The sequence below is a fragment of the Phodopus roborovskii genome, unplaced genomic scaffold (assembly GCF_943737965.1).
Source record: "Phodopus roborovskii unplaced genomic scaffold, PHOROB, whole genome shotgun sequence".
In the NCBI taxonomy this organism is placed as follows: domain Eukaryota; kingdom Metazoa; phylum Chordata; class Mammalia; order Rodentia; family Cricetidae; genus Phodopus; species Phodopus roborovskii.
In genome coordinates, this window is record NW_026126469.1 from 25,777,877 (window position 1) to 25,796,376 (window position 18,500).

The 18,500-nt window shown below is 36.1% G+C and overlaps 1 protein-coding gene across 5 annotated transcripts in view; it reads left to right on the forward strand.

Annotated features, from left to right (window-relative positions):
- Window positions 1–18,500, forward strand: part of Lsamp (limbic system associated membrane protein) — a 2,056,906-nt gene that overhangs the window by 1,474,163 nt on the left and 564,243 nt on the right. The window lies entirely within an intron of this gene.

The following is an 18,500-nucleotide window of genomic DNA, read 5'->3' on the forward strand; positions in this document are numbered from 1 at the left end:
TCTATTTATTAACTTCAGGTAATATCCATTATATGGTTGTATCTTGGAATCATATAAGAAATACTTCTTCACTATATAACAATTTAAGTATGGATTCATATAAAGAAAGAAAGTGTTAATTTTTAAATTTCTTTAAAGAGGTGAGGTCTGAGCTCAGGGCATTGTCTCCTCAACACATACTTTATCATTCAGCTAAACCCCCAAACCTGAAAGGTTGTTTTAGGTATATATTTTTATTTGTTTAAGCCATATTTTTAGGCAGATTTTTTTCCTGAGAAATATTTTTCAGATTCAGTGTTTTGCCTTTCAATATTTTATAGGAGCTAGTATGACAAAAGCTTGCACCATCACCATTTAAAGAGCTATTTATTACAAAGGATGCCTGAGGATTTGACAAATATTTTTTATCCATCATAGCTCACTTAATTGCATATTTCAAAACTCTATGAAATAAATTTTTGATCTTATTGTGTTCATAACATCTGATAGCTAGAAGACTCTCAGCAGAATTTGTTATCTTTGCTAATGAAGTAATAGTTGAGTCTGGGGGGCGGGTAAAAACAAAGACATCATTTGACACTGGCCTTAGGAGACTGAGGCCTTAGTACAGCACCTATTATGTTTAGTTTACAAACTCTGGCATGAAATTCATCATGTTATTTAATGGGGTAAAACAGGCATGAAATCCTTTTGTCTTGGTCATAGAAAGTGCTATAGCAGTGTTTCTCAAACTTGGGTCACAACCCCTTTGGAGGTTAAACAAGCCATTCACAACAGTACTGGGATAGACAAGTAGATGGAAGATAAACAAGAATGTGTGAATGAGTGATGGACTGTTCCCTTCACAGCAGACAAACTTGGTCTTCTGAAAGAACCTGGAATTTAATTAGGGAAGACAGAAACCTAAATTTTCTTCATACTCTCGCAACAGATGCTTTGAGAATCAAAGACAGGTGGCTAAGTCTTACTAAAAAGAGCCATCACTTGTCGTTTTCACTTTTCATCTACTTTCCTTGTGATTTCTTTCATTGCATTTTGCCTTTCCATGTCTCTTTAGAGTCATCTTTTAAAAAATTATAATTACATGTTTTCCTCATCCCTGACTAGTAATCTTTAACAACACTCTTCCCATTTTCTTCATTTTGTCATGTGCAACTTCTTATCATAACCATTCTCAGGGAAGGAAGCAGGGAGGTGCAGGGCCCTTTGAGAAGGAAAACAAATTCCATATTTATTATTCGCTTCATTTTAATGATGATGGAGTGATCATTTATACCTTACTCTTAATCAGGGAATGAGAGAATGGTACAAAGAGAACTAGGACATTATAAAGTTATTTTATTAAAATATTGATTAAAAGTTGAAAAATCAGGAAGTAAATATATAATAACAGAATGGGGGAAAAGAGTTTCAGAGAAACATAATTAAGAGGGAAGCTATTTTTAAAGGATTCACAGTATTAATTTTCCTATAAAAGAATGATGTCCCCCAAAACTTAAACTCTATTAACACCTTTGGGATATCACTTATCAATTCTTTGCTATGCTTTATATAGTAATGTTTTTAATTGAAATATTTCATTTTATATGTATGGATGTTTTGCTTGCATATGCACTGTGAGCATGCAGTTTCTGTAGGGCACAGAAGAGGGCTTTAGGTCCACTGAAATGGAAGTTATAGACTCTTTTGAGCCACCATGAAGGTGCTGGAAATAAATCATGGGGTTATCTGGAGAGCAGTCAGAGCACTTACCACTGAGCCATCTCTCCAGTCACTAAGAGTGGAAGCCTTAGTCCATCAAAATGGTTTTTTAAGACACAGCAAGAGTTATGCTTAGATATCACTTCATGTACCAATTCATTCTTCCTTGACATATATATATATATATATATATATATGTGTGTGTGTGTGTGTGTGTGTGTGTGTGTGTGTATTTCCATATATATATTTCCATACATATGTGTGCATATGATATATGTTTTTCCATATATGTGCTATGTACTATATACATATATACATACACAAATATATATATATATTTATATATATATACCTTTACACATATATAGGTACACACACACACACACACTGTGTTTTCAGCAAACTGGACATGAGGAAACTCAGAAAGCTGGGGAAGCCCTTGTCCCCAAACCAAATAAAATTCTAGGCTTGTTCACCATTACTAAACTACTAAACCCAGTCTGCTTACTTCTTAGTCATCTAATTTCATCTAATTCCTTCTTATTCTTGCCATAGTTCTTGTACATATTCTTCCCACAAAATCAGGAATGGTCCTATTCTTTTTCTTCTTCATCTTCCCTTCCCTCAGTACTGGGGATCAAACACAGGTCCTTGCATATATTAAGTAAACATTCTTACCATTGAGCTATAGCCCAACCCCTTCTTTTTCATTGTCAACTAACTACCTGATCAAGAATAAAAAAAATAAAAAGAGGATTAATCTCCAGTACCTCTAATAAGCTTTATAAATTTAAATATACATGCAAGTCACTAAATTTCTTCCTTTCCTTTTTAATTTAGCTTTCTGTCGTTTACATGTTGTTTACCTATTGTTCATTTAAAGTCAGGGTGCAGTTCCAGCTATTTATCATATTGGAAACATTTCATACTGCAGATGTGTTGTTACTATCAGTGTGTCAGTCAATCATAGCCTCTCAAAGAGTGGCACTTTTGCAAGCCAGACAGAGAAATCCCCACAACTGTCTGTCTCCCAGACACTCCCCACCTGTCTACTCTACTTATCAGCAAGATAACTAAGTGGCTCATGTTCCCCATACAAATAATTCAGTAGCTTATCTGTGTAAATGGTAATGGCATAGCATTCACAATTCCTGCAGTTTTGATAGTGTAACATAATAGGATGTGAGACACCCCCAAAGTGCATCCCAGACAGCCGTGTTTTTAAGACTGCTAAATTACTCCAGCTTCCTTGTCCCAGAAATATTGTTGTTGGTACCATTCATCCATGATTGTTCTTTGTGTTTTTCTCAGCTGCTTACCTCTAGGAAGCAAATGCATTATTTTAGACTGCCTATCTGGTACATACGTCAGCTTGAATACACACTCTTAGCCTCTGAATTCAGTGATCCTTTTGGTGTTCTTTTCATTCCCACTTCCTATTGATTCACTTCTTACAAAAAAATCCCATTGTTTTCACAAAGTTACTATATCTGAAGTCCTGAATCACAGTTATTACACCTGCACCAGTCTCTAGAAAATTAGTTATTTAGAGGAAGAGAAACAAAATTATTATCCATTTGAATACCTATGTAAAAGACAAGAATAAAAAAAAATCTAGAGAAGTTTGGCCCAGGTTTTTCCAGGATATTTTAAGCACACTTTTGATATCTTCTTCAACAAACGCTATATCCTCTCCTTTCCTGAATTCATGCATTCCCCCTAAGACTAACTTATGAGAAGAGAAACATCTTCTAGTTTACTGAATTATATTATTTTTTTCTCTACAGAGATAGGGAGTAGCTGTTACTTTTCAAGGTTTTTATCACTATAATCTTGGTGAGAGTCTGTCTTCTGGTGAATTCTCTTAATTAATTGAGCAGTAATTATTAATTGACGCCCCCTTCCATCTACCTATCTATCCACCACCACAGGCAGCCATATGGTCTGTATTTATCCACTCTCACATTCATGTGTTAATTATACATGTTTTCTGTGTGTTTACTCTGTAGCAAACACAATGGAGGGAACAAGCAAGGAGTAACTTACATACTTCATGGAGTTCCAGTGTCAGCCTAGCCAAGGCACTTATATCCAGTAATAACAGGGCATACATTCAGCATATTAGCAATTCCCCCAAAACATGGGAAAAATATGCATTTTCTGAGGGTTTAAAAAATAGGAATAATTCCTGCATTCACTATCAGATCACCACTAGAGGCTAGATACTTAACTTGGTTTTATATTTACAGCCTGAACACAAAAGCAATACAACCATGGAACAAATAGAATATTCATATTCACTCTTGCTATTAATTATTCACAATCACATTACAAATGGTGAATTTAATTCCTTCACCATTAATTATTTCTTACTCTATCTTTATATATAAATTAAAATTTTGAGGAAAAGCATTTTTCTCCAGACATTTTTTTTTTGGTGGGTCAATTATCTCAATCTGTAGTCCTGCATTGAAACTCCATATATAGATCAGGCTGGCCCCAAACTCAGAAGGTCCTCCTGCTTCTGTCTCCCAAGTGTGAAGACAAAATATATGCACCACTTCCTTCAGAAATCTTATTTTTAACTTGTAAAAAGACTCTAAGCTACACTTGGAATATTGTGACACTTATTTCATTAATTACTCATTTGAGGCACTTACTATATCAGCCCTGAAAATATGTAAATTAATAAGACCATATATATTCCCATGCATAAATATTTAAGAGCATACAGAATTATCTAAATCATGTATTTGTACTAATGTGGACTTGCTTAATGCGTGCTGTTTAAGAGTGGGCTGATTCATACTTATAAATGGATTTAAAAGGAGCATTAAATAATAGCAAAATTAGCCCAGATTAACTTGGCCATCATTTAAAGTGTTCAAAGAACAGTTTCAGGTATCTCATCTAGTTCTCTAAATGCTTTTATAGTTGTTTTTTCAGAACTGGATATCAGCTTTCATTGTCAAATTCTTCAGTTTCCTCTCTGATGGACACACCTTTTCCCCCAAAACTGTTCATTGAATGAATAAATGCCACAGATTGGTGTTTCATTTATTTCATTTTTTCATTTCCACTACCAGAAGTAACTCTCTGCATTTCCACTATTGTTACTATCTTTGTAAGCAAGGCTGAATATCTCTGATGCTTATTTGAAGACTGATTGCTGTAATGGATATGGAACTCTTGTCCATCCTCAAGGAATCTCCCCCATTAGATATCTTAATTTATTATAACTATGTTAAAGTTTCTATCCCTTTAATAAAATGTCTCACTTCTAAAATGAGTCTCTTTACTTTTACCAAGACTGGTTATTTCTGTGGTGGTTTCCTAACTATATATATTATTAATTTGCAAAGCATGGATATTTGGAAGCATTAAATATTTAAATAAAATTTTACCCTCTGTTGTGAACATTTAGAAGATGCTACTTTTCCCTTCTACCTATTCTTGTTATTACATTGAAAACTCATTAGAGGAAGAGAATACCAAATTCCATTCATCTCTTATTGATTCTAGAAGCAATTGTTACATTTTTATTTTCATGAAGTACATAGAAATTTATCAAAGTGTGTTTCTTAACGAAAACTCATACTTCCTTAATAACCATGATGAACATGTTTATTCTGTAAATATGTTAAAATATTAGAGAAAGGTCTAATGCAATCTAAATACTAATGAAAGAGGGATTAAGTTCTGACTTATTTGTATTATTAATAATTTTGAAACTTTGGAGAACCACTTTGACCTTCATATTTCTTTATTTACTTTTCTTTTAAATTAAGGAATTTTAATCAGGTTTCCTTTCCTTCATAGTTGGGATGGCTATTGAAACCCAACAAAATCTAGGTACAGGAAACAAAACAGGTCATCTTTAAGGTTCTGATTTAATTCATCACCAGGATGCTGTGAAACCTGGGGGTTCACATTCACTCTCAGAGAGTCCCTATTGATCACCCCAAGCAAAGCCTACAAGTATTGTCACAGCACAATGGATAAAAATAATTCTCCCTTTCACTCTCAAAATCCACTCAACAGTATATTTTTTCTCATCTTCCCTCAAAAATACTGATTGTCTTAGCTGAAATATGTTATACTATCTGTGCTAATTAATCTGATCGGGGGGATGGGTCAAAGTAATTGGCACTTAAGATCTGAGACTTGCGGTTTCAGAAAGAGGGGTTCAGAAAAAATGAGCTTCCCCAAAGGTAGCAATATTTTCCATCAGAGAGAATGTATAAAGGTGTACTCACTGTGTTTAGGTAAAGTACATATTTGTTTACTTTGTCCTAACAGAGTTCAAAATAAATATAGAAGTCAAAAAAGAAGCACATTTCCCATAAGATTTTTACAATGTCTAGTTTTATATACAGTATGTTTATCCAAAAACTGAGGCCAAACACATACAGTGAATGGTTCATCCCTTTAAATTATGCACATATATTCAGGTATGTGTAAGTTTTGTACACACATGTGTATCTAAATATGTGTTTAATCTACATGAGTGCATGTATTCTGACACATGGAATTTGGCTTGATGTGATTAATGAACTGATAATTAGTAATCTAAAACAGGATCAAAATTATGATCATATTCATCAATAAAATTATTATTATTTTTTGCTTGAACTAAGATCCTGGGATAATTTTGTTTGTCCTGTGAAATATTCTTGCTGATTATCACTTGATATTTAGCCAAGCCATTTTTTAATTAGTAATATAAGTAATATAAGTACATGACATGCTTTCTCATCAAGTTTGGCCTGCTCTTAGCCAGCAGCTTCCTTGTATGCCACATCTCAGGAAAAGTCAAGATCTTTCTCAAATACAGACAGATTATATATCGTAATAGAATTGAAAGTGCAATCTTGATGAATAGGTTCCCTAATGCCTGTTTGATATTTAGATATACTAGTCTAAATTTGATCTCTAACTCTAACACATGAAATCTCAAATCAAATCCATCCTTATTGTCTGAAGTATTATATTACCTATGAACAGTGTATTTCAGATATGAGTCACCAAATATTTTCTACAATGGCATAATAATTTATGTTACTAAGAAATTACAGAGTCGAATTTTCTATTTGGGACTGCTATATTGAATAATGGAGACATGAAATCAGAAGGCTCATAGTTTAACTTTTTTCATTAAAAGCCATTGTCTATTACTTATTATACCTTAGATACACTTCTAGGCAATAAAAGCACACAAATATGAAGGCCGTGCTTATGATTACAAAAACATCACCAACTTTGCTCATCACTCCTCCCTCTCTACAACTGGATTCGGCTCAGGGATTAGCTATGAATCTCTGCTCTGCTTCTATCAGCTACTGGATGAAGGCTCTATGATGGTATTTAAGATAGTCACCAATCTCATTATAAGGGAAGGTCTTGAATGCTGGACAAAGCAGCCTTGCAGACTACAACCAGGATTTCTGCATCTTCTTAGAATCCCCCATGACTGTGCCTCTTACCAGCAGGAAGTAGTTTGGAAAGAACGACGCCCAAATTCCCAAATATTGTCTAGAAATGTTTGTTTTCATTTAAATGGACTTGGTTATAATAAATAAATAAATAATAAGGGAAGGTCTTTTAAGGTAGACTCTCAACTATTGCTTAGATTTATAGTTGGGGTCATTCTTGTGGATTCCTAGACATTTCCCTAGTGCCAGGTTTCTTGTTAAGCCCATTAGGACTCCCTCTATTAAGGTATCTCCTTCCTTCCTCCCTTCTGTTCTTCCACAGAAACAGCTGACCTGAGCAAATGGGAGTTCACAGACACCATACTGACAGCTGAGGAGCCAGCATAAGACCAAACCAGGCCCCCTGCATACGGGTGTCAGTTGGGGGACTTGGGAAGTCTACCGGGCCTCTGGCAGTGGAACCAATATTTATCCCAAGTGAATTATGGGTTTTGGGAGCCCATTGCCTGTGGAAAGATACTCTCTCAGCCTAGAAACATAGGGGAAGGCCTAGGTCCTGCGCCAAATTATGTGACAGATGAATCCCCATGGGATGGGGGGATGGTGGGATGATGGGAGATATGAGGGGATTGGAGGGAGAAGGAACTGGGATTGGTATATAAAATAAGATTGTTTTTAATTTAAATATTAAATAATTAAAAAAACCAAAAAGATCATCAACCACAGCACAAATTTAGACAATTTAATAAATGTGTATGCATGATTATATGTCTATTTTTATATTGTTATATGACTGTATATTTGCAGCCTTAGATTGGTCTTGCAGTCCATGAATAGTGAGCATAGAATGAGCTGCCATGGGAATAAAGAAAGAGAAATTAATTGTGCACAGAGAAAAGTCAGGAGCTGGTCAGATGTGGCTTGAAAGAGATTACACATGAACCTTGTAGTATTAGAAGAGATGATCAAGTCAGTGAAGGAGATTGTAAGGTAAAATAAAATAAACAAACCCATGTGCAGGATACAGCCTTGAAAGCAGCTTTTACTTAATTCTACTTAATTAATCTCCACTGTGTGTTATAATTACCATTATTTTGAGACAAAAATCTCATATACCCTAAGCTGGTCATAAACTAAGAATTCAGGTGAATGAGACGTTGAACTTCTGATCCCTGACTGTATCTCTTGAGTGCTAAGATTTCAAGTAGGCATGGCATTATCTAGTTTTATGTGGTGTGGAGATTAATCCTATGGCTTAGTGAACTCTAGAAAAATACTCTATCTGCTGAACTGTGTACAGCCCCTCTGCTGATTTCCAGATGGAATCTTTAATATGTGGCAAGGTTCAAGTAGATATCAAATGACCAGGATGGATAACTTAAACATGTTCTAGAAATTCTGCAAGCCAAGACCCATCAGGAAAATCCAAAAGTAAAGGAGGATAACATCTCCAGCACTGGTGGATATTACTTGTGGAGATGTGTAGACAAAGATCGAGAAAAGAGATAGGATGGCAATTAACATAAATGTATAAACAATGTCAGTAAAATAAAATAGTGTTAAAATAAAAATTAAAGAATATATGAAAAATAGAGTATGAAAATGTTTGTGTTATGAAAGAAAAGCAAACAAACAAAAATAGTAGTGACAGAGAGAAGATTAGAAGTCAATGATCATGCTATTTATGAGGCTGAGCTAGCCATGGAAGACAACTCAATTTCTTTTTCTTAACAGTGCCAGTGATTGACACATTGCCACATTTGCTGGACTAAAGCTCTAAAAGAAAAGATAAATATTGCTTGAAAGTAGTACTTTAGTATTACAAAGCAACAAAAAAGTAATTAACCAGCTAACTTCCCTTGAAATATAGGAAGAAATTAAAAAAATATTTAGGAGTTCTTTTGAAATTTATAGAGTGTTCATTGAGTTTCATCTTTGTAGATTGGCAAGCATGTTTATAAGGTATGTTGCAAAGGAAGACAATTAAAAGCAAGATGAAGCATTTACTTTAAATTTTGTAGTTTCTTGCGCTTTATCTTGCCATCTGATCACAAAAGTCAGGGAAAATGCTCAGTCAGCACTCTTACCAATCTCTTAATATTCTATGCATAAGTGCACCCATCACAGAGTTTGGGCATGCCTAGGTGATGGAAAATATGAATGAGATGTCAGAATTGGTAATCCATATAGCTATGTCTAGATGTTAGTGGCTTTTGCTCAATGGAATGTAAATGCTTGAATAAAAATAAATTCACCCCATGCCTTCATAGGTTATATACATTCAACCAACAAGATTACAAATATACTCTCCACAGTGTGCTTACCAATACCTGTTTCCCAATCTTCCCCCTGCTTAAGGACCAAATCTCAGTACTACCAGTGCTGAGCTGAAGTCTCCAGCATTGTCCACTTCTGGTACTGACCCTATGTGATCTATCCTAATAACTTTCTTGGGTGGATTGCATGGTTTTTAAAGTGTTTTCTATAGTGAGTTTTATAGAAGTTCACTTTTCACCTTTTATTTTTCATATCTCTAAATACATCCTCCTTCCTCTTCTTTTCACTATTCACACTCAGTACTGCATTATTCCTTAGTTGGATCTTTGAAATGGTCTCCCTATGTCTTCAACACTCTCTGCTGTGGAATAATACTTCTGTACATTGTGTGAACATATGTCACTCTGATTGGCTTAGTAAACAAGCTGACTGGCCAATCGCTGAACAGGATAAAGTTAGGTGGCAAAGCATAACTAAGAATGGGGGGATGAGGAAGGAAGGAATCAGAGGAGATGCCACCCAGATGTCAAAGAAGCAGTATATGTAGAAAATGAGGTAACAAGCCATGAGCCAAGTGGCAAAGTATAGATAAGAAATACAGATTAATTTAAATATAAGAGTTAGGCTCTAGCAAGTCTGAACTATTTACCAAGCATCAATAATTTATATTACTTCTCAGAGTCAGTTATTTGGAAAACTGCTGCCAGTTATTTGAGATTAGGCAGTCAGGTCTTAAAATGCTGCCTACAACTGTCTACTGCCCCTCTGATCTATTTTTCATGACAAAGGCAGAGATTTCTAAATGATCATCTCACTTTAATCATATCATTGCTTAATAGAGTGCTTCAATTGATCCCCATTATTCTCATTAATAAAATTAAGATTTTTCCAACTTATTTGTCTATTTCCATAGACTCTTTCTAAAATCTTTTCTGCCTACTTTTACCTTGGTCTTAACTTCGATCTCCTTTGCATTGTTTCTATATGAAATGTCTTTCATGTCCTCTACTGGGTTTTATATGCCTCCCTTTTCTGTACTCAAATAATTTTTGTATTCTTAGCTCAAGAGTCCTGCCCTGTGGGAACATTTCCCTAACCCACCAGTTCTCTTGGTTAGGCATCTCATTCATTTTCAACAAGGTCTTGGAATATGCATGCTCCAAAAGACTAGCAACACCATGGAACAGTGACACAGATATTAGTCGTGAGTACAGTAGCTAGGACACATATGTTCTTTGTACATGGATGATCTCTATGCCAACATAGTAATCAAAATCTGCCTACTCTCTAAGGTAAAGATCTTTTCCAGGTTATACATTTTTCTGTTCTAGAAATTAATTTGCAGAATTACACATGTGCTCTGTTAAGAAGCTTTAAGCCCAGAATATCAGAACTTCATCTCTCTTCAGCACAAAGTCCTGAAATTCTTCAAACATTTTCATGTAGTCAATGGATTATATAATCCAAGTCTAAGGACAATTTCTTCCTTTTACACACACACACACACACACACACACACACACACTGCAATAAACCTTTAATTTTGTGGAATTTTATCAAATGATGAATCAATTTTGTTAAACCACTTTACAAATAGAAGCAAAGCATTAAGTCTGAGGACTTAGCAACAAGAGAGACTTTCTGTCATTTGCAATCATCTCATAATATCTTCCTTTATTTATACCTTCACTGAGTAGTCACTTACATGTGTATTTTAATACATCATATCCAGTGAACATTTATTATGTAGGTAGGTATGGTCTAAGCCATGTTACATGAGGGGGATTGTGGAGCTCAGGATAATAACATTACATCATCATAATGCTGTATTATATCTTTATTATCTATTTCATATATACAGAATACAATGCTTTCCTTGTTTTCTGCACTAAAAAAAATCTTATTTGAAAATCCTCCATTATAATTACACAACTGATATAGAAAGCTGTTTGGAAGATATTCAGTTCTGGACTGAAAGCTAAGTATTTACATAGAAGTCACCCTGAGGAAAAAATTCAAAGTACTATATAAAGCACTCAAGTAGAAGGCAGGAATCATAACAAGTTTACAAATATGTGCCAAAGTCAGATAAATTTTAGGTCTTTTCCCAAGTCATGTAAGTAAATGGTGGCTGGAGTACACCTGGATTCTGTCATTCTAATCATGGAGGACAAATAAAACTACCAAATGCACATAATAAATGTGCCTTTATCATTAATCTTCAACTATATCAATTTATTGAGAATTTTACCAAGATTATATTTTCAGGGCTGGAGAGATTGCTCAGTAGTTAAGAGTACCAGCTACTCTTTCAGAGAACCAGGATTCAATTTCCAGGACCCATGTGACAGCTCAGGACTGTCTGTAATGCCAGTTCCAGGGGATCTGGTATTCTAACACAGATATACATGCAGGCAAAAAAATCAATGCATATAAAAATGAATAAATCTTTTTTATTAATTTATATTTTAATTTACATATTGATCCCAGTTCCCTATTCTTCCCTCCCTCCTTCCATCCTTCCCTCTTTCCCTCTCTCCCACCCTCACATGCACCCTGACTAACCTCCCCTTCCATCTTCCCCCACTCCACATGTAGGGTGATGCCCTCCAGGAGGGGTCATCTAAATCTGTCAAGTCATTTGGAATAAGGACTAGGACTTCTCTCCTATCTCTAGGTTAAGGGTGTATCCCTCCATGGGGGATATGCCCACAAAGTCCTTTTGTGCACCAGGAATATATCCTGGTTCCACTGTCTGAAGTCCCTTAGACTGTTCAGACCTTATAGCTGAGACCCATGTTCAGGGGGTCTGAGTCTGTCGCAAGCTGGATTCCCAGCTATCAGTCTGGGGGCCCGTTAGCTCCTCCTTGTTTGGGTCAGCTGTCTCTATGTGTTTCTGCAACTTGGTCATGTCCTCTCTCTCTGCATCTGAATTCTAGTTCGACTCAATGTTTAGTTATGGGTGTTTGCTTCTGTTTCCAACAGGTACTAGATGAGGGCTCCATGATAGTGGATAAGTTAGTTGTTGATCTCATTATCAGAGAAGCTCATTTATGGTAGTCTTTCCACTGTTGCACAAAGTGTTAGTTGGAGTCAGTTTTGTAGGTCTCTAGACATTTATTTAGGTTCAGTTTTCTCTTCAAACCTATAATGGCTCCCTCCTTTATGTTCTCTCTCTTTCTCTCTCCCTTCTCTCTTGTATTCCTTCCCTGACTCAATCTTCCTAATCCCACATGCTTTTCTCTCCTCCCCTTCTCTTTCTCCTAGTTCCCTCTCCACTCACTGCCCCCTCACCCCCATGTCCTCTGGAGAACTTGTCCCTTCCACCTTTTGTGAGGGACCTTATATGAATCCATACACCTTGTATCTTAGTTCCTCTGGTGGTGCGAATAATAGGTTGGTGATCTTTTGCTCTAGGTCTAAAATCCATATATGAGTGAGTACATACCATGTTCCTCTTTTTGTGACTGGGTTACCTCACTCAGGATGGTTTGTTCAAGTTCCATTCACTTGCCTGCGAATTTCAAAATTCCATTGTTTCTTTCTGCAGAGTAGTATTCCATTGAGTAAATGTGCCACATCTTCTTCATCCATTCTTCAGTTGAGGTGCATCTAGGTTGCTTCCAGATTCTTTTTATTAAAAATAATACTGCTATGAACATAGTTGAGCACATGTCTTTGTTGCATGGATGTAGATCACTTGGGTATATGCCTAAGAGGGGGATTGCATGGTCCTGTGGTAAACTGATTCCCATTTTCCTGAAGAACAGCCATACTGATCTCCAAAATGGCTGTACAAATTTGTACTCTCACCAGCAGTGGAGGAGTGTTCCCCTTTCTCCACATCCTCTCCAGCATAAGTTGTCATTGGTGTTTCCAATTTTAGCCATTCTGGTAGGAGTAAGATGGTATCTCAGAGTTGTTTTGATTTGCATTTCCCTGATAGCTAAAGATTTTGAGCACTTTCTTAAGTGTCTTTCAGCCTTTTTTATTTCCTCTATTGAGAGTTGTCTATTCAGTTCTGTTCCCCAATTTTTAATAGGGTTATTAAAATATATAATTTCTTCCTGTCATTTGTGCAATAATTGAAACAAAACATGAGCACCCATTTCTTTCCTGGTGGTATGTTAACAATGGGTACAACATTAGTGAGCAGGACATGCAAAAGTTCTTGTTCTGAAAAGAACATCCTACCACTGTAGGGAAACAGATAACCATAGAAACAGTAGGCAATTAGTTTAGGAAGGGAAAAAGTTATCAAAGGTGTGTGTGTGTGTGTGTGTGTGTGTGTGTGTGCGTGTGTGTGTGTTTGGTGTAGATAGATGGATGGATAGATAGATAGATAGATAGATGCAGGCAGATGGACAGACAGATAAATATAGATAGTGAGAGGGAGGAATGGAGTTGGAATGCCTGCATTTTAGATAAAAATCCAGATTAAAAGAGTAGCAAATGAAAATTGAAAAGCCAAGAGCTTTCTCGGTAAATTCAAATGTCAACAAGATGCCCAATATGGCTATAGTGTAGTGAGCAGTGGTGGAAAGAGGGGAGAAGGTCAAAGACAGAAGGGATTGAATGCTATAGAGATTTATAAGTCTGCTAAGAACAACACCCTGCTAAGACTTTTACACCTAATCTGAAATAAAGAACAATTGATGGTATTTGAAAAGGGCAATGGCATATATGCCTTGTGTTTTCAAAGAACTACCTGGCATGTCTTTTAATATTGACTGCAGAATACTGAAAGAAAGGAAGGAGATTGTGGCTTAGAAAAAACTGATAGCAATTTACACTGCTATTACTAGAATAAATTATCTTATTCTAGATTTGTTTTGATGATATATACATACATATTATATATACATATATTATATGTATGTATATTATATATACTATATATTATATATATATCATGCATGCAATATATATATATATATATATATATATATATATATAATGATTTCATTATGGATGTGGTGTGGAAGATGGCAGAAAGATGAACCCGGCTATGTGGACATTAGTAACTCCTTTAGATCCCTATAATGGCAATAGAGAAACCAACAAGAAAAGATGAGAGACAAAGATTGAAGTTTGTTTGTTGGATATAGAAAGTTTGACATCCCTGTTAGATTCAGGTGGCAGATGTTGAGGAGAACAATTGATAAACAAATTTAGAACAACTATTGAGATAGGTTAAATAGAATGTCAGAGTCTACATGAACTCAAAGTGTTTTATTTCCTCTGTTTTTATGATGCCCAATCCACTGGCTGGCCAGGATAGATACATAGACTCTATTAGGAATTTACTTAAGTAACAAATATAGTCATTTCTAAAATGCATGGGAGTGCCAGAATGAAGGATTAGGAAATTAGATACCATCATACCTGATAAAAAGTGGTGTAAAATGAAGGAAGTGCCCATCAAGAAGACAGCATTTGAAGGGGCATTTCCTGAAGCATGTATTATGTTTGAGAGAGATGAAGGAGTGAGAAATTCAAAGCTTGGAAGATACTGAATGAGAAAAACAAAGCAAAGCAAAAGTCTTAAAATGCAGATTGAATCTTCTCATCTGTCTAAAAATGAAGTAAAGGAACCTCAAATTGGATTACAGACACACACACACACACACACAGACACACACACACACACACACACACACACTCACACACACACACAAACACAAACACACACCAAAAAACCACACAAAAGAAGGCAACAACAACAATAACAACCAGAAAAAAACAAAATGAGATTTTTATTTGTAGAAAGATGACTCTTGTCTCTAGCAAATGTTCAGTTAGTGAAATACATACTCAGCATCTCTTAGCTGAGTAGTTTTGAGTAAATGAACATAACTTACACCTTGTTTTTGCACACCCAACCATAACTCTTTCTATAAAGTTTTTGGCACTGCACTAGTCTAAGGAATAATGAAAAACTTGAGGTTAATAGGGCTTGAGATGCTTTCACTCTTTTCAAACAGTAGTAGATGTAGGTTAAGTAATAACTGCCTTGAATATTAAGTTATTACAATGCTCTTAAGTTAATGGTTCTGACCAGTTTGAAGCAGTTTTATTCATGTTATTGATTTAGATAAGCAGTATATGTGCTTTTGCACTAGCCAGGCTATCTTTAAACCTTATAAGCAAATAAGCCATTTCCCCTTCACTTGTAAAATCATCTTCTAGAAGTAGAAAGCAATAATAGCAAGTAAAGAGCTTGAAAATGCTTTAAAAATATCAAAGCATGTTCCTCTTCCATGGAGTGGCTGTACTTGTACTGTTCCTAGGCATACCTTGGTTTTCCATGCAGACTGTATAATCTGAGTCTTTCTCTAGAGATAATGCTGGGTGCAAGCCTCTTCAAAGAAGGGATTTGTGCTTGCTGGCAGCTCCAAGAGCCCTGCTCTGTCTAGTAGTTAAGATCTCTAGAGTGGCTTATGGGCTTTGTGTAATTTCTATCTGCACCCAGACAGCTGGACTTCATTTCATTTTATTTGCATTTCATAATAAGCAGTCTTTCCTTGGCTGTTAAATTGTGAATTATCAAACATTATCAAATACTTACTTCCCATATTCCTGCTACACTTACTTTGAAATAGAACCTTTCATGGCATGCTGGTTCCAGGGAAGAGCTGGGCTCTGTGCCATGCATTTTCAGGGTGGTAACTACTCTGATATATTTCTTTGGGGGTTACAAATGCCATTTCTGATCTAATACAAACAATGGGGATGGCAGAGTTAGCTTTGTGGTGGATTCATCTTTAATTATTAAAACAGTAAAGATCATTCATGCCTCTTTGAAGTTCTTTATTTTGGGTAAAGGAAATGAATATAGAAGCGTGAACATTTAATGTGAAGGGAAATGGAAAAGGAATATAGTAAAATGAAAGATGGAAAAAGGGAAGGGGAATGGTGATTACGAGGATGAAAGTAACTGTGCAAGAGAGAAAAACAGATTTCCTTCCTGGTAGAAAGCTGGTGCCCAGTTCTCCATAATATTTGGAAATGAGGAGATTTGAGGTCTCTTTAGAAAGTCATTGTCAGTGCATGTAAATGTGACTGTACGCTGGCACACACCCTGCTTCAATAAAAGCTAATGGTCAAGGGATGAATAAGGAATGAGGTGGGAAGATTACATATTAAAACTTACTGAGAGATTGTGTCTTCTTGTAATAGCTTTGCAAATAAAAACACATTAGTGTAATACATGGGAGATGCTGGGGTGGAGAGCTGGGAGGAAGAAAGTGGTGGTCAAAACAAAGAGTCACTTGATATCAAGCATCAGCAATCCCAATGTGTGCTTTTCCTTTCTGTCTAAAATTGTCCACTCCTGGTAATTAGGAAGAAGTGAGCATAATGAGGGGTCTGTTCTGAGTCATACCTTAATGAGTCAAAATTACAGCTACCTAGAATCTGTTATGCAGAAGCACTTGTGTGTTAGGAATTGGGGGTACATTATGGCATCTCTTAAGCAAAAGTATATGTGTGTTAGGAGTTGGCGTACAAGGTATAACTTTTTAGGCTACAACATTACCAATGTATTCTTGGAATTCTTCATGGCCTGGGCACAAAATAGCAAAGGCCATTTTAAAGCCTTAATGACCTGTATGGATGATGTTCTTGATGTTATGATCATAGCTAATGTTGGGTACTCACATAAAAATAATCATTCTGTTGCCTTGCTCTTGTGAGGAAGATACGATTTCCAACTTGCACTTCTGTTGTGAGTCAGGGTACTGCTGCAACACAGATTTTGGATGCTTGCCTATATAACAAGGTTCCCATTATTTGATTGTTCTTTGACCTGATGTATGTGGGGTTAAAATACACTTCCTCAATAGAAAGGGAAATATGGGAAGAAAACAAAGACATTTACATAGCAGGTGCCTTTAGATATGTGAATGGAGTATTAAGCACTGGAGAAGGCCAGATTCATGAGTCAGTGTGCCACAATAAAATCTGTTGCAAGCCAGTATGCATTCATAAAACAGTAGACAAATGCAAATGATGAGCAGGGGCCTTACTTCCTCACTGCCTCACACAAATGTACAGATATATAATCTCATCTATTCTTAATACCATCAGCATTGCAATATACCGAAAGCTAATTAGAAACAGTCAGTTTCATCTAGGCTTTATATTTAGTCTATAAATAAAACATTATCTCTGCAGGCACACTTTAATAGTTCACAAATATAAGTAAAAAGGATATCTTGACCTAGACACTCCTCAAATTATGGTTCCAAGTAATGAATTATGTCAAAGAGATTTATCAAGAATAATTTTAGAAAAAACTAATAGTTGTGTAGGAAAATAGCTATAGGAAGGGAAGAAGCCCAAGTGAAAGTCTACATTATGCAAAATTCCTCTTTGTATAATATGGTCTCAGTTCCATATCAGTATTCCAAGGGTGGCAGAAATCCTGAGCTCTTCAAGAGCTCCAAATTTTAGGCAATAGTACTTAGCCAAGTGTGAATGATGGACCCATGCTATTAGAATTGTAGGTGCCAAGGGTCTCACTAAACAACACTGGGATGGTAACAAAGATAATGATAAATCTTAGACCATCTGAGTAGACGATATATCAGAGGTATTACACTTTACAGACTCCCTACTGTATTACATGTAGTGTGTGTGTGTGTGTGTGTGGTGTATGTGTGTGTGTGTGGTGTATGTGTGTGTGTGTGTGGTGTATGTGTGTGTGTGTGTGGTGTGTGTGTTGTGTGTCTGTGTGTGTGAGTGAGTGCAGTGTGTGTGTGTGCACGCGGTGAGTGTGTGTGTGTGTGTGTGTGTGGGTGTGTGTGTGTGTGGGTGTGGTGTATGTGTGTGTGTGTGTGTGTGTGGTGTGTGTGTTGTGTGTCTGTGTGTGTGAGTGAGTGCAGTGTGTGTGTGTGCACGCGGTGTGTGTGTGTGTGTGTGTGTGTGTGTGTGTGTGTATCTTAGCATTTTCATTGCCCATCCTTCATTTGCTTCCATCTTTACAGAGATACCCCCTTATCCATCCAGTGTACTATATAGTTAAGTATATCTTGTCATCATGCTTAATCTCTTTCTAGAGTATACTTGTATTTTTTACTTTTCTCTTGA